The sequence below is a fragment of the Podarcis filfolensis genome, assembly GCF_964270895.1.
Source record: "Podarcis filfolensis genome assembly, chromosome: Z".
NCBI lineage: Eukaryota > Metazoa > Chordata > Lepidosauria > Squamata > Lacertidae > Podarcis > Podarcis filfolensis.
The window spans coordinates 3141865-3154029 of NC_139617.1; the positions used below are offsets into that span (position 1 = coordinate 3141865).

General features: G+C 44.9%; 1 protein-coding gene across 14 annotated transcripts in view; it reads right to left on the reverse strand.

Moving 5' to 3' along the window:
* The window catches only part of LOC310754025 (5-hydroxytryptamine receptor 2A-like), a 249338-nt gene that overhangs the window by 95515 nt on the left and 141658 nt on the right, over positions 1-12165 (reverse strand). For all 14 annotated transcript variants that reach the window (XM_083595443.1, XM_083595441.1, XM_083595442.1 and 11 more), the window contains exon 2: positions 94-215. The gene's annotated coding sequence lies outside the window, so the exon portion shown is untranslated. The remainder of the gene's footprint in view (positions 1-93; positions 216-12165) is intronic.

A 12165-nucleotide genomic window follows, 5' to 3' on the forward strand; every position in this document is an offset into this window, starting at 1 on the left:
TCCCATGGCTTTCACCCTGGTAAGCATGCCAAGACCCTTGGCTCACCTAAATCCCAGTTGGGCCTGCTTCAAACATCTGGGCTTGAGGCTTACCTTGCCTTGATCTAGGTCCCACAAAGGTCACTCACACCCCAGTCTGTTGAATGCAGAGGTGCCTGCCAAAAAGGCAAAGCTAGGCACTAGCATCTGGCTCCAGGATGAGATGAAAGTTCCACCTGCAGGAAGGAAAGAGGAAGACCTCTCAGTAAGTTCAGAAAACTCTTTGTAGGGCACAAAGTTTGGGGAAAGAAAGGGAGAGATTTGCCCTCCATGCTGCCCCCTGTTCATTTTTTGACTGGATTCTCATGCATGCCCCACACATTTCAGAACCACCATAAATTCTCTCCCCATTAGCTGGCAAAAAAGCCACATGAAACCCACAAAATAAAGACTTCGCCCCATCGCCAGTTGCAGTCACCACTTATCTATTTTGCTTCTTAACCAAGCCAGGTAAATGAAATGCTCACTTTTCAAAGATGGTGTTGTGCACAAAGGGAGAGGGGCACTTCCCTCTGCAGCACATGCAGAAACTGCAGAACCCACTATTAGTCTTGAGAGCTCAATCTGTCAGAGCCTGTCTTTGCATGCAGGGGAAGTCCATGGGTTGAGACCCACTTGCTCCCCTCACCTGGTTTAGCTGACCGGTGGAAGCCATTCTAAGGGTGTGACCACTGTCACATGCTGACAGCTTCTAGGAGTCCCAGGTGAGAGCTGAGTGGAGGCTGGGGACCAAAAGTGGGCAAACCACCCCAGAAGGAGCACCACGTGTCCTCCACCAGAGGAACTACACTTCCCCTAACACTTCTTAAACCCCAAGTAATAACACTAATAATCAATTATTTTCTAAAACAAATATTCTGGCCTTTGAGCCTGCCCGTTCATTGTACTCTTTAATCTGGATGTCATCATGCCGCCTTAAGGGACCAGTTTGCACATTTTACTGATTTTAGGAAGGTACTTTTAAGGCTGCCTTTTCCAATAGTTTGTTCAAGGTGGTGTCTAATAAGAAAATAAAGTATGAATAAATCATCCAACCTCATTAACAATGTATGAATTAACATGACAGAATGCTACAGCACAAAGATCTACCCACCCAAAGGCGAATGTGTAAATACTGAGTTTAAAGTACGCATTCCAGAAAGAAAGGAAGATGTGGAACACTTGTTTGCAAAGAAAACCTTTAACTTGTGCCTGGAATCTTACATGGTAAGGCTCTTCCAGCATGCCCCCATGCTGGATGCAGCCGCCGGAGCTGGGAGATCCTGTGTGTTCAGATAACATAATTATAAGAGCCTCTTCAGGATTTCTGATACCACATACTGTAACCACACAAGGGAGGGGGCTGTCGAGACAAGAGCATGAGCTGTGTCTACACACACACACACACACACACACACACACACACACCAGTGTAGAGTGGGTTGCCAGTGCTGCTGCTGAAGCGCCCCCCGCCCCACTGAAGCCAAGCAGGGCCATGCTGTGCCACCTGCTCCAGGGCCCAGAGACCATCAGCAGCTGGCAGGGAGGGAAGGACAGGGAGCCAGGGATGAGGCCTGCCAGGATGTGCGCTCTCTCCAGTGTCCTAGAACCACTCAATCAGCATGAAAAAGGAGCTTTTTCAGCCACTGAGAAGAGGTCTTCTCACCCTGTATGCTGATGGGAGCCAATCAAGGTGGAAGAAGGTGAGTCAGTCACTAAGGGTGGGCTTCCAGGGTCACTCTGGAGAAGGTGCACAGAAAGACCACTGAGGAGTTGTTCTCTGTGCTCCAAAGCTGAGCATTTAGGTACACTGAAAACTTAAGGTTCTTTCAGTTTCAAGAGAATGGTGTGCAAGTTATGTTATGTACAAAGGAGCTTCAAGGAAAACACAACTTGGCTTACCACTCTGAAAGAAGATATTAGAGCACTCAAAATCATTTTCCCATGTACATGCACAGAAAATAGATCTAGCTGAAAGGCAACACATGGAGATCTGCACTGATCATTGCAATGCATCTGTTGTTGTTGTTGTTGTTGTTGTTGTTGTTGTTGTTGTTATACTGCATAATCTTAGACGGTTGTATATCTTAGAAGGGGATTGTCACAGGAGCATGCCTGCCAATAATCACACAGGTCAAAGATGGAGTTAATTCTTTACTAGCAAAAAACATGAACTCCACAGTCTTGGTTAAGTGTCAGGCCTAATGAGCAGAGCAGCTCATTCCCAGTGGTCTTCCTCCATGTAAATCAGTTGCCAACACCGAAAGTCCCTGCCTCCTTACCACAGCTTTCCTCAAGCAACTGGAGACTTCACCTGCAAGCAACTAACCTCTCTTCTGCCCTTTTCATGCCTCTTCTGGTTCTGGAAGACAAGGGGGCAGGGGAGCTCATCACAGCAGGAGGGGGAGACACTTGTGACCACCAGCCAGACTCATCTCTGACTCTTGGCCTCCCACTCTTCTGCTTCAGCTTCTGCCTCTGATTCTGGACTTCTCTCTGGCGCAGGCTCTCCCAGTTCTCTAAGCCCTGTTACCACTTCAGCTTCTGCCACCCCCTCTTCCCAGTCTTCCCTCTCATCTCCCTCTGACCACTCAGCATTGTGCAGCTACCACTCCCCAGGCTCTAAGCCTTCTCCCCTTGAGGGTTCCCCAAATGGTTCTTCCTACCATTCTTCTGCATCCAACTAGTTCGTGACAGGGACATGGCTGTGAGGGGGAGTGGGTTGAGTATCATGAAGAGATCCTGCACTTCTGAATTTGCCAGTACACCAATGTCCCACACCTGAAGGTGAACCCTCCCTTTTTTTGCACCCAATTTACAAAATAGCCACAGATGTGTAAAATTCTGCATGCTCCTTTAAAACCCACAGAAGCAGAAACTGGGAAAGGACTGTGCCCTTTCCATGCCACACATTTCATCTGTGCTTGCTCTTTCAACTTGATAGCATTCATGTGCGTTTTTTTTTTTATGTTCAGGAAGACAGAAACATAAAGAAGGAGAGCCTTCGCCCTTCACCCGAGGGTACAGATTGATATTTGCTTGCAAGGGAGTGACTCTCTGAACTGGTAAAAGCAAAGGTTTAATTAATTAACGAGAAAAGCTGGCAGAGATATTTAAGAAGAGGCAATTATAAGAGTGGGAGCAATATTGTGGGAGAAAGTATACAGAAGAGAATTTGCATAAAACTTCTCTCTCTCTGTCTTTATAAGCATCATCTTGGAAATGAGCCCACTGAATGATAACTCCTTTGTGGGCACTTTCACGGGAAGCAGAGCCGTTTCATGGGGTATTGATACCTCTGGGCTTGGAAGCACCTTACATATGCATTTTTTAAAAAGAAAAAATCAGTGATGGCCTGGATGGTTGCTTTACTCCAACCATGCACCCCCCATCCATTTTCTAGACAAGTCATAATAAGGCTGGTATTTCAAGAAGCCATACTACAGTGGTACCTCGGGTTAAGTACTTAATTTGTTCTGGAGGTCCGTACTTAACCTGAAACTGTTCTTAACCTGAAGCACCACTTTAGCTAATGGGGCCTCCTGCTGCCGCTGCGCCATCGGAGCACGATTTCTGTTCTCATCCTGAAGCAAAGTTCTTAACCTGAAGCACTATTTCTGGGTCTGTAACCTGAAGCGTCTGTAACCTGAGGTACCACTGTACTAGGCATTTAAGATGAGCACCATCAGCCAGCTAGGACAGAATAGCAAAGAGAATGTATTTCATGACCAGAAAGGGGGTGGATTGGACGACCCTTGTGACCCCTCCCAACTCTACAATTCTATGGTTCTATGATTTGCAGCGTGACATAGAATCGGCCCCAGACATATTTTTAACTTGGATTCCGAACGTCACCTACAGAGTGGCAGTGTAGGCGTCTTGACCCAAGCTCTTGGCACAGCAGCCATGTTTCAATACCTTTCCCTCAGTTTTCCCCAAAAATCTAGCAGACAGAGCTCAGTGTTTAGAGGGAAACACCTAGGCTATCCCATCAGCTGACCCTCAAGGGCCACCCAGATGCCCCTGGCCCCTCTAAAGCAGCAGCTGCCCTCTTTGCTGCTGCTGCTGCTCAGGTGATTCCTGTTCAGCTGAAATGGGGAGGGGAAGATGAGAGGGAGGGCAATCTTAGTCCTGCAGGAGCCAGCCAAAGGACCATCAAATCCAGGGCCAACAAGATGCCTATGGGAACCCTGCAAGCAGTACCTAAGCACAAGAGCCTTCTCCCCACTTGTGATCCCCAGCAGCTGGCATTCAGAAGGCACAACGCAGTCAGGAATAACCTTATCCTCCAGGAACTTGTCTTTTAAAACCACCCAAGCCGGCAACCCCCATTCCCTGTTGTGGGAGCGAGTTCCACATGTGATATGCAAAGAAGTACTTTCTTTTCTCTGTCCTCCTGAATCTTCTCACCTCCTGCTTCACTGGATGGCCCCAGGTTCTAGTGCTATGAGGGAGGGAGGAAAACTTTTCTCTATCCACTTTCTCCACACAGTGCCTAATTTTTGTTTACACCTCTATCATTTCCCCTCTTACTTGTCTTTTCTCTAAACGAAAAAAAGCCCCAAATCTTATAACCTTTCCTCTGAGGGGAGCTTTGAAGCTGTACAATATCCTTTTTTTGCACTGAGGTGACTAGAGCTGTACACAGTACTTTCAAGTGCTGTCACACCACAGACTTGTATAACAGCATTATGATATTATAACATTCCCCTGGGTGATCTTCTCCCCCTCCACCAGCAGATCAGGAATCATTTGAGCAGCACAGAATAGGGAGCTCTCTCTCTCTCTCTCTCTCTCTCTCTCTCTCTCTCTGTCTCTCTGATTGCAGGGGGGGGGGGAACCCTCAAATCAAGTTACAAAAAAATTGTGAAGATGGTGGGTGGGTGAGCAACCTCACACACCTTGGGGTATGCTGCTCCTGACCACTTTCCCCCAAAGGGAATACAGAACTTGAGAAGAGTGGGAAGGATTCCCAATCTGGCATATAGGAGGACATTGTCACAGGTCTTTGGTCTCCACAGTAGAAACTATTGCAAATGGAGTTCTCCACCCATCCAATAATTCATCTCTACCTGCTTGGTCCCCAGTAAGTAATGTTGTGCATGCCCCAATCACTGAGCAGCGAGAGGCTTCAGGGGTGCCTACACTTTACTCAGGAATTGGTTTCCTTGAACTGAAGGCAAATGGAGACTGTGGTGCCTTTAGAATATATGGTTTTATTTGAGCATAAGATGGAAGGGCTCACAGCATTAACACCCCAACAAATCTTGCCTCCCTAGTAGATTTCCAAAGAAGTTCCAAGCTCAGCTTTGGGTCCAGCACAAAGCAAGACACGCCTCTGCATTCAGCTTCCAACACAAGCCAAAACCTCATGCTCACACAAAAAATTCCCTTGACCTATTGCTTTCTATCCTAGGATGATGTGGCATCCAGCCAAGTGAGGTGGAAAAAGGCCATGCCCGTTTGTCTCTATGGCAACTTCTTTGGCCATGTAAATAGTAGCATTTAACTGGATAGCCAAGGCTGGTTCAGCAGCCTCTTCTACTGGATTTATTAGATACAGGATCACAAGCCTGGAAGGAACCCACAGATATCATCCACACTGACCCTCAAACCTATAACAATGATATGAAGAGAGACAGTGAGCAACATCCCACATTATAGTCTGCTATAGTATCTTTGATCACCAGAGCTGATTAGGGTTCAGAGTCCCTCCCATCCCTATATCACACCAATTTCCTTTTGTTTCAAAACCCTTGCTGGTCTCAGAAATGGTGCTTGGAGTTGAAAGTCACTTTCCCATAGCCAAACCTACCACACAAAGTTATCATGGTGAGAAAGCTCTACATTCCACAACTACCACCCTGAGGTATTTTGCAGGAAGGCTGGGGAGGCACACAAATCTTTAAATACAACATCTACGCCTGGGGTAACCAAATGAATAGCTCCACAAAGAGTGCTAATATTCAGGTCAGGGCAATACAAAATTGAAGAAAACTAATCACAATGGATTTAATCCAGATTATATCAGTTGAACTCAGATGCCATTGAAATCAATTAGACAAGTTGGTCATCATCATGACTTAACTCTCTTTGATGGAGACACAGTTTGGCTGATTTAGTCTGGATTCAACCTACTGTATTCTGAAGCCTCTCTCTAAAAGCAAAGCCCATCATTTTATGTTTCTCCTCCCCCCTAAAAAAAATCAGGACAAAGCAAAGGGATGATGGGTGGCACAATATGTAGGAAAATGCAATGTGTTTACAAGAGAATAAGTCAACTTTTAGATGAATACAGATGAACTCCCATGATGGATGGGAAAAATATTACATCAGGAGAGCTTTTACATGGAAAGAGTAACAGATAGGTTTATCAGGTCCTCTAGCTGATTTAGCAGAATATTTTAATACCTAAAACTGAGTAATATTTCATTCTTTCTTCTAATATGAACACAGTCCTTTGACTCCAAAGTAGCCCTGCTAAGCAAAACAGACATGCTCTGTAGTTAAGAGGGTATATTTGATTGTAGCTTTTCTTTCTATCCAAGAGCCTATGATTTAGGTCCATGTTGCCTGCTAGCATCTTTCAGAGCACAGTGCCAACAAAACAAAGCTATAAACTTCAAATATTGTCAGTAGCATTGGGGTTGATCTGAAAGGGAGGAATCCCCCAACCCCAAGACTTTAAACAGCTGGAATTAATTTTTGGGGAGTGTATAAAAGCATTCACCCATTCAGAGTGAGGAGAGATAAGTTGCTGTCACTCTGAACTGGTTTTCATGACCAAATATGAATTCAATCTGTAGCATTATCTTAGCATTGCTCCAGAATCACTTCCAAGGAAGAAGCAGTCCCAGTTACTGATCAGGCTGTGAATGTAGTGCAGTGCAGACAGCAGTAATGTTGATGGTGGGCGAGTGGGAAAACATGTTTCCCTCTCACAAAAAGCCTTATTTGCCCAGCCAGGGCAGAAGGATTGTTGCAAGAAAGACACAGCAGGATGGAATTGCTTAACCCCTCTCCCACTAGGGGTGGGCAAATTTCAGTCTAGTGCAAATTTGGCCCCATAAACACACTTTTGTGAAACCATTTCCCTTTACTGTATATTGTACAGTTCTGCATTTTATATGGACACTTTCCCTTAATATATATATTTCCACAGACTTCACTAGGCTGGAGGGCTGCATTGCAAAATTCAGAAGCACTTCAGTTCACATCTTGTTTTGGGATGTGTGAATTAGGTAAATGCAACCTGAATCAAATCTATCCTGTGCCCATATCTCCCTCCAACCCATTAGTTCTCCACTACAGACTCCTCCAAACACATATACCAGACAATTTTAATCATGTTGCCCCACCTCAACCAGACTCAAAAACTGGAAATAAACACAACTTCAGCAGGGAGTGGGGTTAACTGCCTCAGCAGAGGCCGTTTGCAATGGAGAAAGGTGCAATAGGGATGATGCTAATTTAGCCTTCTCCCCGCTTCCACCCCAGATACGTTCATCTCACAGCAGACTGCAGCACATTTCAAGAGAGAGCAGCAAAAGAGGATGGGAGAAATCTTAAGATACTGCAGTCCATGCCAGACTTTGCAACTGCAAAAGTGGTGGGTAGCCTGCTTCCTCCCACCAAAGGAGTCAAATAATTTGTATACTTAGGGTTGGTGTACAAGCCTACAGTTTCTTGTTTTTTATTTAAAACATCAAGAACATTATGCACAGCCACCTGCCCTTCACACCAAGCCCATTTTTCGAGAGAAGGATTTGCACCTCGCAGGCGTTATATTTGGCAGTAATCAAAATGCAAGCCACGGACAGCCAGCCACAGGCAAAGAAAGAATAGAAAATATGCCAGATGTATTAGAGACAGGGAAAACGTAACTGACAAGGCAGAGGGATATGGGTGGTGGTGGTGGGAAAGAACTGACAGCATGGATGAAGGAAATGCCAATGAGACTGGAGGATGGTTGTCAATCAGCCAAAAAGTCCTACTTAAGCCAGCCTCAGTTCACACAAATGTCAGCCTTTAAATAAAGTTAGTCTTCCACTCTCACTTCACAAACTAGGAAGAGCATAGTTACTGCTGACCTTTAAAGCCCTAAACGGCCTTGACCCTGAAGGAGCATATCCATTTTCATTGTTCAGCCCGGACACTGAGGTCCAGCTCTGAGGGCCTTCTGGCAGTTCCCCATTGTGAAGTTATAGGGAACCAACCAGAGGGCCTTCGCAGTAGTGGCGCCCACCCTGTGGAATGACCTCCCATCAGTTGTCAAGGAGATAACAACCATATGACTTTCTGAAGACATCTGAAAGCAGCCCTGTATCGGGAAGTTTTTAATGTTTGGTGTGTCTTTATATTATGCTGGAAGCCACCTAGAATGGCTGGGGCAACCCAGTCAGATGGACAGGCTGCTATTATTATTATTATTATTATTATTATTATTATTATTATTATTCCAGTTGTGTCGAGTGCTAGGAGCCTGGATTTTAGCTGAGCAAAAATGGAGATGTTTAACCTGCACATCTGGTGGAGCTTGTTAGATTTGATGGAGCTCAGTTGATGCCTTATGCCTCAATACCTTGTGCTCCCTACACACATCTACTCAGACCCAACATTCATCACCTGAGGCCCTTCTTCATGTACCCTTTTGGGGAAAGTGAAGAGGATGGTTACTGAGTTCAATAGCATCCATATTTATATAAAGCAATTAAGCCTGCAACTGAGGGGGTATTCCTAGCCAGAAGAAGAAAGGGCATGATTCTTACTCCAGGAAGATCCTACTGGGGTGTAGGGAAATTGCACTAAAGGGTCACCAATGACTGCCAAGGCAATGAACAGTGAAAAATATGGTTCCTTGGGATTGTTTGAGAAATTTTGCACATGGAGAGAGAAAGCCACCAACATTTGGGAATGGAAAAGTTCTGAAAGAACTTTAGCCTTAGCTCAATTTTAAAACAGGCCTTGATAGCAAATTGTGGGAGACTATAAAAGTGCAACAAGCTGACAGTTATTTAGCCTATTATTATATTTTGACAACCATGGAAAGGATTGTATGGATTTATTTGGATTTATTAATGTACATATTTCCTCGAACAATGGGTTTTGTTCTTAAGGAGAGCCTCCTATGCATTTGTTCACAGCAAATCAGAGTACATAATGTAAAGTGAGAATTGGTCCTTGCTTGCCAAGCAAAACAATAAATTCTAGATCTTTAGTGTCGGCCCAAGACATTTCTGATAGCTGAGGGACATTTAACAATACTCTGAAGCTGTGGGGCATCCTTGGCTAAATTTTTATCTATTGCCCAAAGAACCACAAATCAGCAGATTAGACTCGTTTGGATTTCATAATAAATAATAACTGTTTGTGCTCATGAATCGATTCTGGGAGATGAACGGATATGAACAATCCTGCCCTCTGTCCTTAGCATCAAATTCTGCCTCTGGAATGCGCATCCAGCAACTACTAGGACAAGAGGGGGACCTCTGCATGACAGTCGCGTACCCCACAGGCAGCAGACATCCTGACAATTGCAAGGTTGTGGTTGTCAGCTTCCTCTGAGGTCCTGCTGCAGTTTTAGCTCCTTGTCCAAAGAAGAGGCCGAGGAGCAGCCCTATACAAATCCAGAGTGGAGTCCCTGAGTCATCTAGGACTATGTTAACTTGTTGTTCATGAGTGGGGGAAAGGAAGCTGTGTTGGGTGTGTGTGGAAATATTGTGGAGAAAACATGGTCACCTGACAGTAATTTTGTTGAAAGGGTACTCCTAGCAAAACAGAAAGCACACAAAATTGCCCAAAGGTGCCAAAAGCCTGCAGTGAACATGGCAATATTTTCCTAAGAACAAGGATAGCTGTCAGAACCATAAAACGGATAGGATCTCTTAAGGCATCTCTAGAGAATTACGGATTTCAAAAAGAATACTAAAGAAAATCACAGGGTGTACTATTAAAATTATGAATGCAGTCAAGGTGATAAACTGGGGCAGTAAGTACAGAGATGGCTAATGGAATTCACAGGAGTGAGAGGAATAATGTTGAATTATTACACCTATTTTCACTCTTTCTGGTTTCCTGCTCTGGAGAAGCCAGAGCTCTGAGGAAAGCATAAACAACAACCTTGACATGCAAGGTAATCAGACTCAAAGTATTTTAGTGACACCTAATGAACTGTAAACATGGGTGCGCCAAATTAGGGATGGATAGTTTGACCTGACCGTGGCACAATTTAACAATCAGCAAATGCTGAATTTCTCCTGTTGTGGCAAAATCCTCAGTCCCCAACATGTCATCAGGCTGCAACTTTGAATCCTCAAAGGTTTTGTTAAATGAATTCTCCAGCCCTTATTTATGACTGAAAGGCCCATTGATGTCTGGGCATGTAGCACATATTACACAGGGGCTGCAAAACCTCAAGCCCAGGGGTCAACTGTGGCCCTCCAGGTCTCTCTGTCTAGCCCTCAGAATGCTCACCAGGCCACACCCCTCACGGGTGCTGCTTCACACCAAAGTCTTGGTTGGAATTTGTCCTTAATTCTGATAATGCCTCGTCTCAGGATGGGATAAAGTGGTGTGGGTGTGTGTGTGGAAACTAGCCTATGGCACAATGATTAAAACTGCATTAGTTGTTCCACCCACTTTTCCTTCTGGCCCCAAGCACCACTGCCAAGCAGAAAAAGTCCCCCCCACTGTTGTGTTACACTTTGCTGACCACAAAAAGATAGAGCACATGCTTCATGTGCAGAAAGATACATGTTCCAATCCATGGCATCTCCAGGGATGGGGAGCAGATCTTAGGCATCAGGTCTGGAAGAGGACATTCTACCTCTGCCTCTGTGTTCAGGACCTTGGAGAGCAGCTCCAACCTGTCTTGATATGACTGATATGGTGTGATTTCACATAAGGTATATTCTTGCATTTGAGGAAGAAGTATAGCTCAGGAACAGTGCCTGTTTGGCATGTAGGAGAACCTGGAGTTCAACCCCTGGTTTCTCCAGTTTAAAAGGCATTTCAGGGAAGTTGTGGGGCGGAGCGGCAGCAAGGAACAATCACCACAATACATTTTAAAAGGTGCTCCCAAGAGACGACCAGAGTGAGATCATGGAAGCATAAAGAACCATTCCAAGACATCTGTGAAGTAATTAATGACGCCTGTTAGTGGGTGTTTAGCAATTGCCTCTGTGCCCACCAGGAGCAAAGAGTTTATCTTACCCTTCCAAAACAGCCTTTTAATATTTTTTTTTTAAATACAGTACTGTAAAGGCATTCATTGCTACCAATTCACTGTATAAATTTAAAATGATAAAAAGAGAATGGACGGTATATTTCCATTTCCTATAGACACAGCGCTTCCTATCAGATCAAATACTCTCAGTAAAGTACTGAAATCTTCGGCATTCAGCTGGGATTTGGCACCGAGCGTCTATTAATTAACCAGAGAGATGATAACAAGGTTTACATAATGGGTTCTCTCAGTCTTGGAGGCTGGCAGGGAGGCCCCCACAAAAGCTGAGCAGATTTCAGCCCCCAGGTGTTTGGCAAGCGAGATTCTCAGCTTCACTCTTCACAGATTCACAGGCACTTACTGTGTCTGGCTTAGTAACAGACCCTCTAAATCTTCCAAGGTTGACATACTGATAACAAATTCCCGTAATCGCATCAAAAATGTTCTGAGCTGTTTTTACAAAGAGGAAATTCTAGTCACACACACACGCATACACACACACACACTTAGCTTTCAGGTAACTATGGCTATGTCAAGTCATCTTCCATTCCCTTACTAATACCTGTCAGTAGCTGCCATTTGCTCAGCTGCGTGGTGGAATCCCAGGGTATGGTAACCATGGAAATTGGACTTCAGGAAAACCAAGCTGGATTGGCCAGCCTCACTCCTTACAACTCCATCACCAATGGACACTTTCTGGGATTCTCAAAGACACTGAACGTATCTCTGCTTTCACCTATGTGCCCACAGCCAATTTTCCACACCCCTAAAAGTAGCCCTAGTCATGTGTCCCAAGGGCAAAGCACATCTGATTCAAGGAAGAGGGCTGTAGCTCAGTGGCAGAGTACCTGCCTTGCATGCAGATTCATTCCCCACCATCTCCAGGTCAGCCTGGGAGAGACCCCTGAGTGAAAACTTGGAGA